We start from the raw sequence: 7248 nt of genomic DNA on the forward strand, positions 1-7248 counted from the left end.
CTAGGAGAAACATGGGGACCTCATGCCCCATGCTTCAGGGCTCCTCAGCTTTGGCACTATGGATATTTTGGACTGAGTAGTTCTTTGTTGTGGGAAACTCTTATGCTTTGTAGAGTGTTTAGCCTACACCCACTAGATGCCAGTAGCACTTCTGAGTCAAGGTTATCAAAAATATCTCAAGACTTTGCCAAATACCCTGTGGGGAGGGTGGTAGCAAAAATTGCCCCAATGTGAAAGCCATGACCTTAGATTATGTCCTGTGCATTTCAGATGATATGTATAAAGCTAATTTGATACACTAATATGACCAAAAAAGAAGAAAGTCTGGAAGAGTTAGGAAATCAGACCATACTGGACTATAGTGATTCTCAATCATGTCTGTGCATTCAAACTTCCTGGGGAGATTTAAAAAATACTAATATCCAGATCATTTGAATAAAGATCCATGGGTGAGCCACTGCTAAAATTGACTTAAGTAGGTTGCCCTGTGAATTTAATGTTCTGACTTTGGAGAAAAGCATACTAGGTCTCCTTTCTGCAGGACTCCTCATCTTTAACTTATCTCTTTTTAGAGTCCAGAGTTGCTTCTTTTGGCCATGAGTTTCCTGGGATGCAGAGAGGCTACAAGTATGACACAGTTTAAATTTTTTTGTAGGAAGTCTCTAATGAGCAAGGATAAGTTCATTTGAAGTCAAGGCAATTCATTTCACTTGTAGCCACTTTCTGGCATTTAGAATAAAACAGGAGTTCTCAAAGTGAGATTTCTGAGAATCAGCAGAATCAGCATCACCTTGGAACTTCTTAGAAATGAAAAACGTTGGACTGCCCCATATCGATTGAATTAAAACCTCTGGGGTGTGGGGTCCAGCATTTTTTGTATTAATAAGCCCACCAGGTGATTCTAATGCATACTAAAATTTGATAACCATGGATAGAAACATTCTCTGTACTCACTTATGCATTTTCAGTGTTCTTCCACCTGGCCCTGATAAACCCTGTACCTCATAAGACTTAGATAACTGATATACCTTTTCATTGAAGCTTCTGAATGCTTTCACTTAGGATTCCATTTCCTCAGAAATATTGACTATCAAAATATGCCTTATTTACACAGGTCACATAATTCTTCAGGAGAGAAGAGTTCACCCACTTGAGTGAGCACAGATACTCTTTTAGACTTATGGCTGCACTGTGGGTCCATTCAGGTCCCTAACAACAGCTTAGTATGGCTTCCACAGGTAACATTTAGCAGCTAATTGGCCAGGGAAAATGACATGCAGGAGCCATGCAGAAAAGTAGGCCACATGCTGAAAAGGAAACCGTGATGCTAGATAGAGCCACTGATGATGGGTGAAGGAGGATAACAAAGGTACTTTGTGCTTTTCCATGTCACATTAATTTTCACTGGACTAAACTCTTGCATTCTACATCATTAGGCTCAGTAGCTTGACTGTTTGTTATAGGTCAATCAATAATGGAGGTGGGTTCCTATACCACAAGTGTCACCTGCTAGTTGATATAATTATCTCTTGGTAAACAAGCTCATATTACACTAGAACTTTCTTGTGGAAAAAAAAAACCTTGATAATTTTTATGTGGACACTGGACCATAGATGGGTAGTTTGGAATCTGGATTCTAGTTAGGACATTGAAGGAGTCTAGGGGAAAAATGCTACTGCATTGGACTAGGATTGTAGCCATAGATATGATGAGATGTTAGCTTTGAGATCTAGTCTGAAAGCAGAGTTTTCTCAGGATTTCCTGTAAAGAGAGGAATCAAGGATGACTCCTGGGTTTTTGCCTAATCAATCAGGTAGATGTGTAACTGAAATTGGGAAATTTCAGGAGAAGTAGCATTGGAAAGGTTTTGGAATCAAGTTGTTTATTTTGACCATATTAACTCTAGTTCCTATTACACATAAAAATGGAGATGCTGAGAAAGCAGAATGATTAACAAGTCTAGAACTCAAGGGAGGAGATTAGGCTTGAGATTTATATTGGAAAATTATCTGCATATGGAATTGTAAAGCCCTGGGAATGGATAAAATTACTTAAATGAGAGCAGAGGAGAAGAGAACAGGCAAAAAGGAGATGCCTGAAGTCTGAGGTTTTCCTTCTTGGTATTCCTTTAGGTTATTTTTATCATGTTGAATTCCATTTTTCTTGACTTTAATGTTACTCTTTATAATGTTCATATACAAGACTTTTTGTTTTCTTTTTCACAACTTTTTAACTGAGCAGCTAAATGACACTATAACATAGCCCACTGACAATAGCTTCTCCAGCACCATTATGGTATCAGAGCTTCTCACTGGCGCCCTCAGAGGCTGGTGCTCAGGCAATCAGCATGCCACTGAATGTATGAGAAAGCATTTGGGCAGCTTGGTCATGCTGAGCCAGAAAGGTTGCTTTTTTATTCAAGTCTTTAAAATTCCCTGTTATGTTCTTTGTTTTTGGATGCCTTTGGCTTAATTGTCTTGTCAGGTGTTCAAAGCCTGATAGCCATATGAGGACAGCCAGAAGAAAAACTGAACTGGGAAAATAATCACATTTTTTTAACAGGGATTTTTGAAAGCTGAAGATGACAGATGAACATCCATAGGTATAGGATAGCTTTCATTTTATAACTAAAAGAAACCTTACCCCTAAATGATACTAATGTGTAGAATTACGAGTTGAGTATCTGTGTATATGCATGTATGCTTGCACACATATAAACATGTAGAGCCTGAGTTATTTTCTACCAATAAATTTTATGGCTTTTATATCAAGCAAAGACATTTTGCTAATATGATTTCTGCAGTTGATAACATAACACTTTGTGGCTAGACCAGGGGTCGGCAAACTTTTGAGATGGAAGAGCCAATCCTGCCCCTCACAGCAATTTAAAAATCATTTGAGAGCCATAAAACAAATGAAATCACCATTATGTGAATAATATCCTTTAAAAATTGTATAAATGAAACTATGATAGTTTTATTTTCATTTTCAATTTTACTTGAGAGTCACATGTACGTACCCAAAGAGCCACATGTGGCTCGCGAGTTGCAGTTTGCCGACCCCTGGGCTAGACTAAGCATATGGCTTCCCAGTTGGGCTGTAAAAGAATCAACAGCTAGTTTAGAGTTCCCGGGGGCAGCATTTGGAAGATTTAACTTGTCCAGTTTGAGCCACTTATATTGCTTCTCTATCTTTTGCAGTTCCGTGGGGTCTCCTCCTTAGCCTTCGTGCTTGCAGAAGCTTTGGTGAAAGCATTCCACAGGTAACTCACTTGGCTCTGACAGACCAAGAAATCCAGTCTGGAACCAAGATAAACCAAGAGCTTAGTTTTGTATTCATTTATTAGCATAGTGACTATCATTATTCTTTAGAGATTATTGGCAAAGCAGTTTAACATAATAGATGTGTACTAGCACCCTAATGCCAGTTCTGTGTTCACTTACATTTTCTTTTATTTCTTGGTAAGAGTTCAGAAAATGGCAGGGTAGAAATATTATCTTTTTGCATCTGTGAATTCACCCTTAATGAGAGAGTAGTTTTTCTGCCAAGAAAGAAGAATAAGGAAACCGAACCACATGATTCTATAATACTGACTTTCTATTACACTAACAAGCAAGTTGGCAAGCAGGAAATGCAGGAGGTCATGTGTAGCTAAGGGAGGCATCTGTTGAACCTTTTGTCCTGAACATATCTAAATAGGTGCTGTGAGAAAAATAAATATTGGATAGATTTCTGGTATCTTGAGTTCCTTCTGTGTAGAATTCCATATGGAAATTCATCCATTTGCTGTAGTGCTGATTTTTGGAAAGCTCTAGAGGTAAGAGAAGTTAATGTAGATAATCTTGCCTTGTTAACACAAAATAATAAAAACAAGTGCTCACTGGAACTTTACACAGCACAGAGACATTGATTCAACATTTACTGAGTGCCTATTGTGTACCAGGAACTGTGCTATGTGCTGGGGATAAAAAGATTAGTGAGATATTGGCAGCCTTCTCAAGGAATGCATGGTCTCTAGCCTTTGCTCTAAGACTAAATTCTGACTAGATTAATGCTCCTTTAACTCTTATGTTTTCTTGAGTTTCAGACTAGAACTACATAATTGTGATGGTTACTTTTTTAATATTTATTTTTTATTAAATTTATTGGGGAGACATTGGTTAGTAAAAGTACATAGGTTTCAAGTGTACAATTCCGTAACACATCATCTATGTATTGCATTGTGTGTTCACCACCCAGAGTCAGTTCTCCTTCTCTGGTAACCACTTACCCTCTGGTAACCCACTAAACTGTTGTTGGTGTCTGTGAGTTTTTGCTTGTTTGTTTGTCTTGTTTATTGCTTTCAGTTTTATATCCCACATATCAGGGAAATCATATGTCCTCTACTTTTTCTGCCTGATTTATTTCACTTAGCATGATAATCTCAAGATCCTCTTTTATATGTCAACTTGACTGGGAGATGAGTACCCAGAATTTGATTAAAGATTATTCTAGGTGTGTCTTTGAGGTATTTCTGGATGAGATTAATATTTGAACAGCAGACTGAGTAAAGCAGATTGCCCTTCCCAATGTGGGTGGGCCTCATCCAGTCCATTGGAGGAGGCCTGAATAGAACAAAAAACACAGGAAGGAGGAGTTTGCTTTTTCTGACTGTTTTCAAGGTGGGACATTGGACGGGAATTTCCACCATAACTTCTTGCTCTCAGACTTTCAGACCCAGACTGGAGCTGCACCTCTGGGTCTCCTGAAGCTCCAGTTTGCAGACAACAGATAGTGAGACTTCTTAGCCTCCATAATCACACAGCCAATTCCTTATAATAAATCTCTCTGTCTCTGTTTGTCTGTCTCTCTCATATATCTTATTGGCTCCATTTCTCTTGAGAACCCAGTGTACTTTGGGAGCAGTGTAGAGAGACAAAGCAGGACAATGAGGACAACTTCTCAGAAGGGTGCCCTATAGAAATCCAGATTCCTTCTTGTGGTGAAATATACAGTAAAACCTTGGATTACGAGTAACGTGGTTTGCAAGTGTTCCGCAAGATAAGCAAACATTTCTAATACATTTTAGCTTGGTAAACGAGTGATGTCTTGCAATATGAGTACTATGCTTCCAGAATGAATTATACTCGCAAACCAAGGTATTACTGTATTCTGGTAATTCAGCAGTACTGACTCTGAAAACAACAGTCTAGGGTCTAGGTTCATCTTTGGACATGTATCCTTGAAAGTTAAGTTATGAATATCTCAAACTAAATTTAAAAAGTATAAGTCAAACAAGCTAAGAATAGGTCTATCTACATCCAGAAATGCATGCACGTATACCACAAAGTTACAAATGATTTTTTATTTATGTGAGAGAGACATAAAAAATAATCTGGAAGGGGATTTATTTGCCCAACCTGCAATGGGAATGGAACCAGAGCTTGATGTCCAAGCAGCCAAGAATAGAGCTGGAACACCCATAACTACTTTCCTTAGCTTCTCAGATGAAGTTTATTAAGCCAGGGTTGGTCAAAGGTCACCAACGAAACAGATGCTTGGATTTTCATTTAATGACACAAACATATTGATTAAATTTCATGTAATACGTAGCCATCTTGCAATACAAAACCCATAAAAGGATCAAGTGGGAAAAAAACCCCACCAGAAAGTTATTGTGGTCTTAAAAACAATAGTCAACTATTGTAGAACAGCTAACCACAGGTACACTCAATTGCTTTGCTTTTGTGCATGCTCCCTTCGTTTTGTAAAGTTTTATGTTTTGAGATTTTCTGATGAGATGCTGAAAGGAAATAATGTGTAGAAGCATTTGAGCCCATGGTACCAGCATGCACTTTTGCTATGCTAGGGAATCACTGGCAGTGGAAGTTGATCAGTGTTTACCCACATTGATTTTCTAGTCAGCACAAAAACATCACAGAACGTTCTAGAAGATTTTGGGGTGGAACCTTTTTATGGTCACATTTTTCCCCCCACTCATTGGCTGGAAAATTGTGGGTTTTATTCTGTTCTATATATGGACTAAATCTTCTTGTATGAATCCCTTTTCGTCACCACTAGAACCAGAACATGGGACTATGACCACCATTACCTTTTACCCAGCTATTTAAAAAAGAAAAAGACAAAAACCCAGTGTAAAGGACTAGGGTTATTTCCTCACACTTTCTTTGAGTAGCTTTTTATGTGGATGCTATTGTCCCCACCCATTCCTGTGCTTTACTTGTGGAATGCTTACCAATATGAGCCACTGGTTGAGTTTCTTATGAACAACATACATTTAAGTAGTTATACACAACTGATCTAAATCTCTTTCCAACAACATATTAACTCTGTAATGTTTTAACTTCTATGTGTCTTAGTTTCCTCAACTGTAATGTGGTAACAATGCCTTCTTGGTGGAATTGAATTGAATTGAAATAATATAGTAAACATATCTAATATTGTGCCTGGAACATAGCAAATATGCAATACCTAAAAGTGTTCTTTTATTTATTCTATAAATATTTATAAGCACTTTCTATGTATTTGGTACTGGTCTGTTTGAGGGGAAAGCAGAGATAAAGAGGGCAGATATTTCCTGCTATGGTTAAATGATATCAACAATGATTTATTAACTTAGTCTACAAATTTTCATTGACTTCCAATTGCATGTAAGGAAATAGAGAAAAAATAGAGTGGTATACAAGTTGGGCTGGTGTTCACTAGCACACACCTGTTTGGATGTACTGATTGAGGCTAGCATTTGTTGTAGTTGTTCAGTGCTTGGGCTGTAACACTTGTTAACTATTCAAATGTTATTCTTGGTGATAAATAAAATATTCAATGAAATAATCCATGAAAAGTGTTTAGCATGGTATCTGGTCCAGAGTAAGTGTTCAGTAAATATTAATTTTTGTTATTACTGTCCTCACTATTATGTAAAGATCAATTGTATTCATAAAAGGAGTTCATAGCCTAGTATTAGAGAACAGGTATTTCCCAAATGATTGTAATATGTAAAAGATGGTAAATACTGCAGACAATTGTTGAAGATTTGGGGGAGGGAGATCTTGTCCCTTTGACAAAGATAGGAAAATGCAGAATAATGGGAGGCTAGGTATAGGAAGAAGTTTTTGAAGCAGAGATGGAGAATCGACCTAGCTTGGACACTTGAGGATGGGGAGGAGAAGTTACCAGTCAAGCAAACAAAGAAGAGAGGTTACCAGTCAAGCAAAGCAAACAAAGGACAGCACAGGCCAAGTCAGGACA

The sequence above is a fragment of the Hipposideros armiger genome, unplaced genomic scaffold (assembly GCF_001890085.2).
Source record: "Hipposideros armiger isolate ML-2016 unplaced genomic scaffold, ASM189008v1 scaffold_257, whole genome shotgun sequence".
In the NCBI taxonomy this organism is placed as follows: Eukaryota; Metazoa; Chordata; class Mammalia; order Chiroptera; family Hipposideridae; genus Hipposideros; species Hipposideros armiger.